The following is a 15,694-nucleotide window of genomic DNA, read 5'->3' as shown; positions in this document are numbered from 1 at the left end:
CCGAAAAATTATGAATAGGTGCCTACTTTACAGTCATAATAGTAATAACTAATAACTGCTACTATTATAGTATTCAGTACGGACACACGCGTAGGTACAGCCTGTCATAATCATATCATTACTTTTAAAGTACGCACTACAATTGTGTATAAAATACATACAAATAATTCTCTAATTTACGTCCTGTGTAACTATAATTATTGAAAAATTAAAGCTAATCGTTTTGTAAAAATAAATTACCGGGTATAATAACCAATATTTTACTTACATACACGTAAACCAGATACCTGAACGGATTACTGGACTCAACGTAATGTTGTGTGTTTATTAAAATATAAACAATATTATCTATACGTTACTGGTATGTAGTGTGTTTTAATGACGTTTGGACCTCAGAGCTCTGTCCTCTGTGATTGTCTTTTGATTCTCAGTCTCTCCCTCTCTCTATCTCTATCGCTCTCAGCCTCGATGATTTGATTTCTGAATTTGTAAACTACGCGCACATTAGTCACAAAGGTGTATTCAGTATTTTGAACAATAAGCACATGGTTTTATTTATATAATATGGTTGTGCACTAGAGTTATATGATGCGGGAAACTACGTTTCCGGGTTGTATGCACCATAATATCTTTTTTTCAAATTTCTATCAGAATAAAAAATAAACTATTTGTTCGTCCAAGGAGTGTTTAGAGTTGAATGATATTTTTAAATTTAACGTGCCTGTTCTGAATGCAACAAAGATTCTAAAAGTTATTTTGGAAATAAGTACAGATACATACAATGTTATAACAATATAATGTACAAATCATTAGAGGTAGGTACTTTAAAGTTGAAACTCGATTTGAACGTTTAAGAGAATGTACATCGAAAATACTTTTAATTAATGAGTTATATACTTATATCATAGTGATTATTTTATTATATATCCCAACAATTGAATTTTTTTTATATACAATTAATAATTTGTGTACCTAGTATATTTACTTATACAATAAGTAGGTACCTATTAACTATGTATATTATTATGTTCAGAAACTATAACCGAATTGCATTAGGTAAACAAAATGTGTATATTTTATTATAAAATGCAAAAACTTTTTTCTACAAGAATTTTTTTTCATTTACTATTTCATCATATTATTATTATTAGGTTTATATTATTTTTGTACTTATTGTATGTACATTATTACATTTGTAAAATTAACGATTCACATAGTTCAAAATTTAAAATTCAATATTTATATACATTTTTGGTTTTTAATCTTCTGGTATTATTTTTTTCACCTTTTTGACATTATGTAACTTTCTGTAAAAGTTAAAATACATTTTTTTAAATTTTTGGTTGTTTTTCAACTTTGAAAACCATATTTTCAAAAACTGTTAAAACTGTAAAAAAACTGTAATGAAGTTACTTACTACCTATGTTTTTATTTTCGTGTTAATTTTACAGTATTCACGACGTTCCATAAAATATAAATTTGATCAAATGTAGTAATTTTATAAAAATTACAATTTCTTAGTTTCACCATCAAATGATTTATAGTAGTGCCTATATTTTGATACATTGAATATGTTGAGTATTTAGCTTAAAGATACTAAACTATTTTTATAATGCTTGCAATGTAACGTTGAATGTGTGTGCAGTTTATTTAAATATGAGTTTAACTTGTTAATTTCTTTGTGAAAAGGAAATTCAAAAAATAATTTAAAATATTAAAATATAAATAGCAACTATAGTCGAAATTACATTTATATATTTTATATATAAGTAATTTAGATACGGTAGATGAAAAAATAAGAATAAAAATAAAAATAATTTAAGACTTTAAGAGTAATTGTAAGACGCCTGATAAAATGTTGATAAAATATTACATAATGAGTCAAGTGGGACACAATTTTAATTATATAAATTTCATCTATAGGTACTTCGCGTAACCCGGTATAATTATAGTATTTTAAAAGTGTATTAATGCACCTCGTTGATTCATCTATGGAAATTACATTAGAATTTCCAAATCCATAAAAGTATTTTTAAGTACAAATTTAGACATATTTTATACTACATGTTTATGCGTTTAACAAAAATAAGTGAATTAAAAATGTAAGAATAATAAATATAAGTAACTTATAAAATTACGAGTTTATTTCGGTTTTTATATCAGCGTAATGCAATATTATTATCTTACTTTTTCTGAATAAATAACGATTTGTTGAATTGAATCTCAGTTATCTTAACAAAAATAATTTGTAGCTTTCCTAAGTTATGAATTATTTATGGTCATAAATTAATAATAAAATTGTTTCAAAATTGACTCCAAAACTTACTTGTCAAATTCAAAATTTAAATAACAAATTAAATAATTTTTTTATTGTTCTTGACATATTCGAATTAAGATTTAAGACTTGCACGTCCATGCCCCAGAGTAGGTTTTAAGTATTTTTACAATATAATGATATAGTGCTACGGTAAATTCATTAAATAATTCTAACCAATTGTAACGCACTATAACGCTACGAGCATAATATTATCACATTATTACCCCAGCGTCGTAAGGTTATTAAAAATATTCTTCTTATTATTATTTAAAATTGGTCATTCCTAGCTTGCGGTATCTACAATTAGGAATGATAAAATATTATGTACATGTATTCTTACTAGTTTTGATAAATTGAATCAAACGTAATAATACTCAAATAATTGATTTACACGATTAAAATAAATGGTCTAATACCCATGAATGGTTTTGATTTTAATTTTTAGTACATCGTTTGAATCTCGCCAAACACCTGTTTGTATACCTATTATGACCTGTGTGTAGATATATTATAACAATATAGGGAATTTGATCGTATCCTTATGAATTCGCAAAATAATTTTAAAAAAAAGCACTCGGGGCTTAAAGCATATAATATGTATACTTACAAAGACGTAAATCGTTTTCGTACCTACACGCACAATGTATACCATTCGCTGACGTTCGGATTAAAAATTGTTATTTTAGTCGCTGCACAGTGTACCTACCTAAAAATATTTGGCAGAGTTTGTTTTCTGACAGTTTTTGAAAATAAAAAACTACGTGGTTTACGCTTTATTATTATAATATATGAATATTAGTTTTGCAACGCTTGAACGACAAAATATGTAACAAATGTCGTGTGTGTGTGTGTGTGTGTGTGTAGGCATAGTTTTCGTCGTGCACGAGTTATTATTAAACGTGATAAATTCGAGTGTACCTATCCACACAGTTCACACATTTTTTTATTTTTTCAGTTTTACAATAATATGCTTATTTAATAAACACTGCGTAGAGTGTGTGCTGGAATTTTTGGGTTAGTGGAAATTTAATTATTATTTTTTTTTTTAACCCCAATATTTACTGTACCATTTTTCTATGTTTTTATCAGCTTAAATGACATTAAAAGCATCGTAAAAAAAAACCGAAACACGATTCGCCGGCGCACCCATTCGTCGTCGCCGAAATGGTCGTTTTTATCTCAGCAACATAAAATAACAAAAATAATATATATTATTGGTACCTGACACAAATAATAATCGTCTTTTCTCGCTTCTCGAAGTGAGATTATATTAGTCTGTTGATCTGGCACACGTGTCAATTTATGTACCCAATAAAATTATACCGATAATACATTTCACGTTCTCTTCTTCGTCGTTTCCCAAACATTGTTATTTTCTGAGTCTTTTTTTCTTTCTGGTGTCTCACTCCGTACCTACTTATATGCGGTATTCCGCACGAACCAACAAACAAGTAACGACATAACGCAGATACGATTTTACGATTACATAATTGTACCGTAAAACATACATAAGACGTTCGTCTAGAACACGACTTACTGAGGAACTTATTTTATTACGCCAAGTGCCAACCTATTAAAATATCAAAATTGTATAAAATAATAATAACAATAATAACAAATAAATAATAATTATATTTCCTAGTCTTGTATGGATATTCAAACATCTAATATTTTATGATCATTTTTTGCTTCAATCTATTTCTAATTTTAATTCTTTGCAGACTATAATCAATTAAAATAAACTGACAGGCTCCACAGCACAGGGAACTAAATAAAATGTTAATTCTCCGCCAATTAGATAAGATATGTTTTTTTATCGAAAAATTGTCTAGGAGACCGCATTTTCCGAATGCATAAGGCACGACGATTTGTTCGTTTTACCGGTGCGCCTTATGCGTTCGTATTAATTGTGCACCGCCACCGCGGAAAAACTTGGATTTGCTGTATTTTCGATATCATGCAACAAGACGCGAAGTACGAGTTTAGTTGTAATAGTATGTATTTTAATAGCGTATTATTATTGTTATCGATCGTAATTGAATTTTTTTTTCTAAATTATTCCGTTTGGATCTTTAACTTTATGCATATTATAATATTACACCGGTCGTAGTACACAGTAATAATATGCGTGGGCACGATCGTTCCGACGAAAAACATCAACGCACAGCATCAGTGCATGTTTTCAAAGTTATACTGGTACGTAATGTACCGGACTGCGTGTACCTAAGAATCGCAACAATGATATATCAAATCCTTTGGTGCTGCAGTATACGTCTTTGTTATTTCCCCACCCTTGTATGTGATGGTATTTTCTACGTTATGTAAATTATTATACACCACTGTTTGGTGGACTTTTTACGTTGCGAAAAACTACACTGTGACGCTAGTGATCGATCGACTGAAACGGTGGTGAGGCGAACAGAGTTGGTCGTCGTCCGCTCCAACATAGACCTGCAGCCTTTAGATCCGAAACATTATGTGTATCAACTTTTGGTGGCGATCGTGTGATCGGAACTTTGGGACACCCCCCCCCCCCATATAATAATGTGGTGTGGGTGACCCGGCAGCCGAGTGGCGCATAGAAGTTGTCACAAATCGAGAAAGCTGCACCTCGATGACAGTCGGTGACACCGCTGTAGTGGTATATCGACCGCGGTAGCCTTTCACACACTCAAACGACCGCACAGACGAGAGATTGAAAGGTATATAGCTATAATAGTTTCGTATAATATCTGTGTATATATAATGTTATTGCGAACACGTACAACTGCGACTCTTCGATATACGTGCGAATTTGACGTGGGCGTCGTGCGGGATGGAGCCGAGAAAGTAACTCTATCGGCTGTTATATTTGATTTGACGTGCCTGAGCGATCGTCACACGACGCATATATTTTAAAGATATAAAACGTATCTGGACGAGATTTCGACATAGAGGCCCCACTTGGCCTGAGTAATGTTTGACGTCCCGAAAATTAGAAAAACAAATTAAAACCAAACGTACTACAGCCACAATATTAAAATCCAATCGATAATATATACCTATATTCTGTTTTCACTATTTCGATGCATTTATTTCAATTATTGTCAATTGTCATTTGCTACGATTGAATATTTTATTATTTTTTTTTTTTTATAGGTACATAATTTGGCTTCAACGGCTATTAGGACTATTAGCACTAATTTTTTCAAATTTTTAAATCACACATTTGTCTACAATTACAATTTAATGTAATTTACAACGCATTAAAATTTAAAATTACCAAGTAATTAATATAATTTTCATTGGTAAATTTTTAAAAGAGATAAACAATGAATGAGTCTCTTATTGTAAGATACATAGTTAGGTTAGGCTCGACTGGTGGGATAAAAGTGAAACACAGCCTCACCTATTTAACAAGTGGGAAGAAAACATATAACATGCATATTTTAAGATTATTTGTTTACATTCGAAAAATTATTTAAGCCATTTAACATTTTCTAATTTTTCTAATAATTAATAGTATTTATTCGGGAACTTACTGACACAGTATTCGATTAATTTAAAACTATAATAACACAACAACTGTGACGTAACAACAAAGCGAAACACATCGACTAACTACCCAAAATTTATATCCAACCACGAATCATGAGTGTGGTGAAAAATATTTTACCTTAATAAAGTACAAATAAGACTATCTCATGAAAGGGAGCCGAAGTTGTATCGAATTAAGTAGGTACAATTATTATGATGCAGAAAAACTTATACTGTCTCAGGTAAACGTTAGTTAGCACGTCAATCCGTGCGTTATGATGATAATTATATTATATGCTACACTGATCGTTACTAAAGATAAATCGACGTTTGAATTAATTAACGATTCAAAAAAATTCTTACAACAATATGATTTTCATTGAAATTATTTAAGTATTCTCAATATTTTTAATCGCGAGTCTGTAGTTAAAAGTTTTCGAACATTTTCTTTCTCCCAGAAAATTTGAATAATATGTATGCCTTGCCGGTTATCAACTTTTAAAGCCACCATTGTATACTATGCATATTATTATTCATAGCAATGGTATATTATTATAATTTATAATAAAATATTAGTATAATACAACAATGGTGTTTAGGCGAAGAGTGAAATCGTTATTATTTTTCCTTTCTGAAACCGTTCTCCTTCGCTTTCCGGTCTGGTTCGATCCAAAGCCGCCGCCGCCGCCGATGATACGGATTCGGTGCACGTAAAGTTTTCAACCCGTCGTCGCCGTCGTCTGCGTGTTTGCTGCTCTATACCGTTAAAATCAATACGCGTGTGTATATAGTTAAAAGTGTATATATGCATTATACATGGTATAATATATTATGGTATATAACTATACACTACATTACTATGTAATAAATTTGACGGTTGCATGCGGCGTACCTGCATCAGAAGCTTGGTATCCGTGGTTGTATATTCGGAAAAACAGCGAAAGAGAGTACATAATATTATAATATAATATTGTGACGGCTACGACGACGTCTACCCTGAAGACCTGCGCGATTCCTTTTATCCAGTTATTTATTACGATTTTATTCGTTTCTGACGTGATGAATTTAATTTTCTTTTCCGGGGTTATTATCTATTAAAGTCCATCCCGCCAACCACCTGCACCGCCGGCGGAGCGAAGACCGAAAACCACGTCAACGCGCGTTTCGTTTTTATTTACATTTTTTTTCATTAAATATCACATTTTTCATAACCCGGAGCCGCCGTCACTTGCTCCACCACAAACTAATTATTCGAATACATTAAAAACACATGTTTCGCTCACGCGTTTAAACTTCGTTGCGTTATTGATTCAAACCGTTCTAAACGTTTTCGCCACTGAAATATTCGAATATAACTTGTCGTTTAACGAGAACGATCGGAGCTTAAACACGTCCAGGAGTTCAGATCGATCGAAACGAACGAATTTTGTCAAGTCCAATAGTTCCATTAATCTAATTTCTTCATTATACATCAACACCGGTGGTTTTCGACGACGACTTCGTAGGTTTAATAATATATTATTGTATTATCCTGCATTGTACAAATACAATAGTTAAGAATGAAATAAAAACATATTACAGTGGTTGACTTCATTTCTACTGTATTTGCGAGTAAAATCGTATTCAACAACACTTCATTCCAACTGCTTATGATTATGGAGCGGAAAACGTAATGTTCCTCGTTATGAAAATATAAGTAATTACTATGCATAACGCGACGATAGTAATATTATTATTTCGCACCGTGTTTATTACACTGCAGCAGGTATTACACGATCGTTTTTTTTTTTATCCTTTATTTTCGGGTTTCAAGATAATAATAATCATAATAACGCAAAGGTTTACGGAGTTTATGAACTGTTGCACGTGTAACACGCGATCCCTCCGTCGCCGATACAATTAATAAAAGTGGACCGATTCCACACGTCTATACGTGCAATACGAAAACGTGGGTCACTATTATTTCGTTTAACTAATTGCAAGTTGCTAATCGGTTATTTTGAAAATATAGCTGATATTCGTTCTACTGCAAATAGTTATATAATAATATGAGTTACCTTGTGTACCATTCAAAAGGAATGGTACATTTTGTTCAAAAAATCTAAAAATAATAAGTCGATAACATTATGTGCACTCAAAAGTTCAAACGCAATGAAAATATACACCGATAAAATATGTAGAAATATAAGAATAACCAATGCGAATGAAATTCGAATTTCAAACTTTAGTCTCTAAAACAAACACCACTTATGCTTTTCAACATGTTTCATCTATTCAGTTAGCACAACATACAGTTGTGTTTGTAGACATAGTATAATTGTATTTGCATAATATTGTTTGCACAGTGTACTTCTCCTTACTTGTTTCAATTTATATATAACTGTTTCATTTCCCAGAATTTTAGAGTGTTAAATTCGTCGAAACTCGTATTTTTAAAAACTTATTTGAAACTTTTTAATTAATTACTTTTATCAAAAGATAAAACGTATTATTGGTACAATAAAATGTATAATCTAAAATAATGATATACATTTTCCGGAATTACGACTTACGAACCGTTTGTTATCTTTGCTTCGAAAGCCCAAAACTACTTCCTTCCATATCGATTCCTGTCAAATTATTAGTCCCATAATACTGATATACATTGCCACCCATTTTAGTCTTATTCCTTTGATGAACTGAATTAAATGCTCTCTTTTATACAGCTCGTATACTGTTAGACGATAGTCCTGACTTAAAATTTTTATCTGGTACTTTTTATAATATATTTTCCTAAGTACTTTCCTCTCAAATATCGTTAGTTTTTCTTTATACTGTCGTTGCCCATATGACCGATACGTAAGTAAATAATAAGGTAATATACAACGCATTTTTAATATATTTATAGTTACTCTTTTATTTTTTTATTTTTTTATAATAAATTATCAAATTAAACTATCTGCAATGTGTTATAACAGTTCAATCACATAATATAACATCGTTTGTTATTCAATTATTTGCTAAATAATGGGTATACCATATGAACTAAATAATATAAATATTTTAACACAGTTGAATAAATAACCGTGATGTTGTCAGAGTTTGAAAGAAATTTCGTACCTATTTTAAGTTGTTTTGGATATTAGTTTTTTCATTTAATATTGTGTTCTAAATACAATTATATTAATAAACCATTAATATATAACTAATAGAACTACTTTGATTCGACATATTTGATTTAATGACAAAAATCTATATATCAAACTTTGTTTGTTCATTTGATGTTTGAACCAACCCAATTGAAATTAAACATTCAATTGCAATGTATAATTATTAATTTCTATATCAGTATAATAATTGGAATATATATTATATCCAAAATAACCACTTCAAACAAACTATGTGTTTACACACTATTAATTAAAATATAATAATATCGTTTATAAACATTGAAAATCGTGTACAAATCCATAAGGCTCTCACGTATAGAGTAATAAATATTAATTTTATGGAAAAACGCCAATCACTCTGTATAATATAATACATATTGACAAAAATATCAAAGTCAATAACGTTATTTTCTTCTACGACGCTTCGTAACGAAAATTTACTGACCCGTCACTAAAGATGTTTCACATCAAAAATCGCCGAAGAGTTAAATTTGAAGCCATCAATTCCCACGTTTTCTATACCCGCATCGACAGTTATTGGGTACTGAATGAAGTCAGAATATCATATTATATTATTATTATAATAAAAATATTCTATGAAATATAAAGCAGTACAATGTACGAACATACAGTCTAGATATAGGTGCGGGCACTGTTATTTTCAGTTTTCAACAATCGCATAAAATTCAAATAATATCGTGTACCAGTATATTATTATTATTATAATACAATGTATGATATTTTTTGTATATTTAGGATTTAAAATACCAATTATTTTCGACGTGATACAATTCCTCGTGTCATTTATTGACGCAGCATCGGGCATTGTGTACGGTTGTTTTTCTCGAAAAATTGGATTTGTGTAATGAAAAATATGTTATAAATGTTAATCATATACATCAAACAATATTATTTCGGAAAATCTAATTAATTCCGAATTTCTACGGATTGAATAATATGATGAGATGATAAAAATGAAAACCTAAATAAACATTGACTGGTGGTTCTATTCTGCTGTTTGTATATTCTCTATTGTTGCCATATAGGTGCATGCATGGAATAAAATATTTAAAACTATTACTCAAACAAACTCTCATTCAAACATTTCATTTAATTCAAACATTTTGTATCTATAATGGCTTATAACTAGAACAATGCTACATTTTAACAAATCCAAAACGATTTATAGCGCACGTTACACGGGGTTCAACAACAGTCTAACTCGTATCCTCTTGGTAAATCTGAGATCGATGAAGCTGTTGTTTATCCCGCCGGAAACGACTCAACCGTTCCAACGCTATATCGGATACAATCAAAATATATGGATAACCCATTAGCGTAAATAAGAAGAAGAAAGTAAATTAACACTAATCGTTCCCTCAAACCATCTATTTGTGTATAAATACTATAGGGGAAGGCCGAGCCAAGACGAGTCACTTCTCTCACATCTTTCAATCAGTTAACTTCTAATCGAAACAGACACTTGAGGATCAGAAAAATCGAAGACCGAAAATTCCGTCCACTAACGGCCCATGCCACCTATAATCAACTCAGATCGACGAATGACCACTCGTTTGAAGAGGGCCCACAGTAATTTTTACTATTCGGGCGGGCCAAGGCGCGCGTGCCACGTACATTCACCGATGAAACGACAACCACCGGCCGCCACAAATGATGGCTCACATAGAAAAAAGTTCCTTCTGGGGGGTCAGTAATTTGGTATTACTCTGGTACACTATAATATAAGCTACCGCCTTTCTGGGTTGAGTCCAATCTGAGAAGCTGTTTGCATATGTCACGCGCTCTCCAGGCTAGCCGGCTCCAATTAATATTGTAAAGATAGGATAAGACTATTCTCTATATTATAATATTGAAAAATTAGGACCACTCAAACGCTTGGTCGTCCAATCAAGCATCACCACCCCCTTGGCCTTGCCGATTAAGTGTCGACGCTTAACTCCACCCCACGCAAATAATTGGATACCCACATATACCGATGTAATATATGTGCGAATGTATTGGATATTTGGATGTAATACCGAAAACTCATTTGTTATTATTTCTAAAATTGTATACGGATCGTCAGAGTTCCGGCACTTGGTTTTAACCGGAATTCATTATACTTTTGAATATCATTCGAGAAGATATTCATTGCTTATGTAATAAGACAAAGTAAATCGTCGTAAAATCATTAAGTTGACGTTACATATTAGTAATACTATAAATAGTATTATATTATTAAACAGCTATGCACGAAAACGCGTGCAATACTCAATAATACAACCTCCTTGACCTGCATTTTGTACGTTTTGTGTTTCGATAAAATAATAGTTATTGTTATCATCGTAATTTATTATTGCCATTACGTTATCTATTTTTGCTTATGGATTTATGTTTCGGTATTTTGTGTTTACCTACTGTCCCACTTTAAGTACTTATGATTTTTTTAATTATTATAATATTAAGTCAAATATATAGGTACTATAAATAGTGAATTTAAACATTTATTATGGTTTATAATAGTATGATTATACATCTAGCAATCAGTTTTAAATATTTATGTTTAATTTTATTGAATTATTCTAACAAATAATAACTAAAGCCATTTAAGGAGAGATTGTTATTTTTCGTTTAAATATCTTTTTCATAAAAATGAAAAACATCAAACGTTTACAAAAAAGAAATAGTGTTTACGGATTTTTGATATTTTTAATTTCCGTAAGATCGCACATTTTCCAGTTTTTTGACTTCAAAACAAAATGTTATTAACATTAATCGAAAAAAAAACATTATTACTGGTACAAACTAAACATAGTATTCAGACAAAAAAAAAAAATACTGATATATAATTATAAAACCTACACATATAATATAATATTATATATTAATATTTATTTTATAATATAACATCATGTGACGTAATATTAAATTATAAATAATTGTATTTTATAACAGTTTAATCATTTTCATGAGAATTAACATCACTTTGTAACACAATATAGGTAATATTATATCAATTATTATTATTCGTGAATAGTATAATATATACTATGAAACTGCAGGACTTTCCGCCGGACACCCGTTTGTCTGAAACATTATTCATCATATTCACATATCACATATGGCACACAATATCAATGTAATTTATATACTTTCTAGTTGTCGAGGTCAAAACCTGAAATTAATTATATTATTTAACGATAAAATGACAGTTGGACGGAATCATTACCCGGAACTTTTCATACACGTATCATGTATGGCCCAGCTGTAATTTCCCTAAAACATTTTCCACTGTATATATGGAATAATAGGAGAAAACATTGAACCGTAATGCAAACGCATTATGATACGTTATATTATTTTACTGCCAGTAACGACATGACGATCATTTCGAAAATAGAATATATATGGGGGGGGGGGGGGAATTTGGTTTTGAACGGTTTGTCGAATAGCTTTTATATAACTCGTATATTATAGGTACACACCGCGTATCGTGATAGGTTATAGGTCATGGCTTAAATATACAAGGTTATAGCAATAGTACCCCCACTATATCATTTTATCACGTTAAGGAATTAAAATGGCAGCGTAAGGAGACGACGTATACTGTCTATACTATGATATGGACCGTACCCTTACGCTGCCATTTTATTTTAGTTTGATAACAATATGGGATAAGTGCTGTAACCTTGTATATTTAAACTATGGGTTAGGTTGGTTAGGTCTAATAAAATGACGGGAAAGTCATAAATCGCATAACGTTTTGAAATATCGCTCGAAGACGGTCATCTGTGTTTGCTAAATGTACGTAATTTACTGTCGATTACCGCTGCAGTACTTTCCCGTGTCGTTGTGCGTATATAAAACGAGGGGGATGATATTAGTAATAATTATCGCAAATTATTATTATTGTTATTTGTCGGAATGATTTGGGTATTAAACGTCGTTGCGCTACGCCCGGCCGGTGATGTACAAATATAATTCGAAGTCGTTAGGGCGACGACGCCAATACCGCTCGCGTTTACTTAACCGATCAGGTTTAATGGTTACCACGACCAATGCACGTTGTACAGAAATGATTTTAACCACTGTCATTATTGTATTCTGTTTTCGAACGATCGTATAAGACCGGCGGAATAATTTACCTTTGTAATGATAGTACCCATTAAATTGATATTCGGCGTATTCAATTCGTCGAGTCTCTCCGTGCAATTTAATAGGGTCTCCCGAAATGTCCGAATCAATCGGAAACACGTGAAATCGGAGGTGGACCAAGTCTTGTTACCGAAACCATGTAGATACCGATATCACATGTACCTATCTTTATGGATTATTAGCTGCGGGTAATATATTATTATATGATGTTATTTTACATAGTCCCAAATATGATTGAATGGTGATAGCGATTTTTAGTAAATAGTTTTTTTCCTTTAAAATTTTGCAATTAGAACAATATTCTGCAGTAAAACGATTTTTAGTTTTTATTGATTAGCAACTGATAGATTATATCTACAGATAACATTTTATTGTAAAATCGTAGGTAACACTATGGTACATATTTTGATGTTGGCTGCACTGGTCTAGAATCAAAATTGTCATTGCTATCACAAAAACCCCGCGAAAACTAAATGTCATTATAATGGCAGTTGGGACTGGAAGGGTTAAAAAAAATATTTAACGTTTTTTATGGACATCGAGTCGACGAGATATAAGTGTAAGAATATGTATTTCCACGATAACGTGATTTTTTTAGTTGCGTAGTTAATTTACAATTAGTACACGTGCATTATCATAATAATTATAATTTGTTGGCGAGGTAATGGAAATTTTATGTACTTGCCTATATTATAATATCATAGTCTACATGAAAAAAATTCAATTTCCGTAAGTACACTACAGAATACATTATAACAAAATATGTAAAATAACAATAATTTCATAATTATTACTTTAATTATTATTATTATTACCGTTACAAAACGCATAAATCAATCATTCTTACACTAATTATTATTTAATAAAACTAAAAGAAAGTTAAAGTATAAAACAGTATGTACGAGTGTATGACTATAAAAAGAAAACGTTGGATTTAATTTTATTAAAGTACATATATTTTTTTAGATAATATTAATATATTATTTTTTCTGGATAAAATTCGTGCAATGGTTATTGAATGGTAGTTACCTAAAATGCATATTTTAATCATTTACAATGATCAAGAGCTGTTACATAATAAAGTCCGTCACCTAAAACTAATGCATAATATACTTGCAGCTTTAATAACAGTCTGGATAATTCAATAAGAATTGATAGTCGCTAAGGATAATATTATTGAGCTTACAAAAATCCAGTTTAGTGATATTAATTGTTTTATTTATATTTGAAAGGCTAAAATTAAATTTAAGTACATACTAATAACAAAATATTTAGTAAAAAAAAACGTCCCTGTACGTGCAATGATTCCCCCACGTTAGGAAAACACTTGTGTTTCTAAAATAGCTTTCTAATAATTCAATTAATTACAAAATATTCAAAATGTCTTTTGCACGATTTGATTTAACGATGGAAATTAGTTCTAAGTACTTTGAATAGTTTCAGCCTCCTTATGCCAATCATCTACAACCTGTGTAATCAATCTCATTGTTTATGCGTTTCGATTTTATGTAACGTAAACCCGGTTCGTAATTTATATATTTTTAGTTGAATTTTGAACGTAAGTACTTTAATTTTCAAACTAATTACTAATAACATATATTGTATTTAATATAATATAACGACGTCTGAATATCATAAATATTACTTAATAATAACATAGTATTACTTATCATTAAGTTATTGTAAATATCTATTATGTATTTCACATTGTTTTGGCACCCAGCCTGTATATCGTTAAAAATAAAATAAGATCAAAATATAAACTCATATTATTTTAAATTACTCACCCGACACTTTCGGACCAACGGGACGACAATAACACAATAATAATAATATAATATAAAATAATATAATTCTCTGATAGTCGTTGGCAAACGGACAGCTGAGGCACGTCGCTCTAACCTTTGGACTCGTATAATAGTCCTTATTCGAGTTGCAGACGAAAGTCCACCGGGCTTAACACATGGGATAAACATACACCTACCGCGAGCACACAATGTTTTGGTTTTACCTTTCGCAGGACGTTATTGATGTAGAGAACCCATCCACGCTGGTAATATATATATATTATCGTATACATTTAACGTATAAAACCGTGGGCTGGGTACAAGACTAAGTACAGTATATAAATAGGTACATTGATGTATAATCCAAATATATGTGGATAATGCGTGTTTATATACTATGTATACTAAATAATATATTACAATATAATGCGAAACAGCTGAATAACGCACCCGCGACTTGTGGAAAACGGCCTCGTTGAATTAAAATCGAAAATGTTTAAAATTCACAGCGTAGCGTAATGCAGGCCGGCCACCACGCAGTATATTTTATTTTATTTTTATTTTATTTTATTAAATATACGGGATAAACCCTTTGAACATATTATTATATACACATTATACATATCTATTTACACATTAATTGTACAAATTATGATAAACAATAAATTAATAGCTATACAGTGAATTATTTGCAAAAAAGAAATGAAGGGTCAACATTGGCATTTGACATCATGCGTGTAATAGGCTGCTCATTTTTAAGGTAATTAGTG

General features: G+C 30.8%; 1 protein-coding gene across 1 annotated transcript in view; it reads right to left on the bottom strand.

Annotated features, from left to right (window-relative positions):
- The window catches only part of LOC100166947 (cAMP-specific 3',5'-cyclic phosphodiesterase), a 519,645-nt gene that overhangs the window by 417,440 nt on the left and 86,511 nt on the right, over window positions 1-15,694 (bottom strand). The gene's annotated exons all lie outside the window — the stretch shown is intronic.

The sequence above is a fragment of the Acyrthosiphon pisum genome, chromosome A2 (genome assembly GCF_005508785.2).
Source record: "Acyrthosiphon pisum isolate AL4f chromosome A2, pea_aphid_22Mar2018_4r6ur, whole genome shotgun sequence".
Classification (NCBI taxonomy): Eukaryota; Metazoa; Arthropoda; class Insecta; order Hemiptera; family Aphididae; genus Acyrthosiphon; species Acyrthosiphon pisum.
Note: the sequence above shows the minus strand (reverse complement) of the source record. Positions and strands in the feature narration are given on the sequence as shown.